Here is a 550-nt window from a genome sequence, read left to right on the forward strand (position 1 = left end):
GCAGCTGTAGGTGGAATGTATAAGATTGGCAGGTACTTAGTGTGAAAACCAAATTCAAAATACTTAAGATTATTTCCAGTCTAAATGCTTCCCTCTCCATTCCCCAACTAGGCACTGTCCTTCTTGAAAACTCTAATGGTCTTCAATTAAAACAAATCTACTAGTATTTCTGCAACGTGTATATATTCTATTCTGTGAATCTGTATATTATATGGTATCAATTTATTTTAAAGATCAGATTAACATTCTGCATCAGGGAAGTCTTCTGTGTGCAGCAGTAATAGGGATGTGAGGAAATTTGCTGCCATGGGCTGTTCACAGATTCACAGGCTGTATTAATAGACAGGATTAGCAAATAAGAACAGGCCAGAAGGCTGCAAAGCTCTTGTCCCTTGAGATTTCCTTCCTTAGATTACCAGACTCACTAAACAGCTTCCTAGAATACAGGGWGTAGATACTGGAGGAAAGACTGGAAATCATTTTATTTCACTGGGTATTTGGGACTTACCAAGGGAAAAGGGCAAGTCCTGGGCCATAAGCTTTGCTGAAA

This window comes from Nothoprocta perdicaria, unplaced genomic scaffold (assembly GCF_003342845.1).
Source record: "Nothoprocta perdicaria isolate Ctin4 unplaced genomic scaffold, notPer1 scaffold_73, whole genome shotgun sequence".
Taxonomy (NCBI): Eukaryota; Metazoa; Chordata; class Aves; order Tinamiformes; family Tinamidae; genus Nothoprocta; species Nothoprocta perdicaria.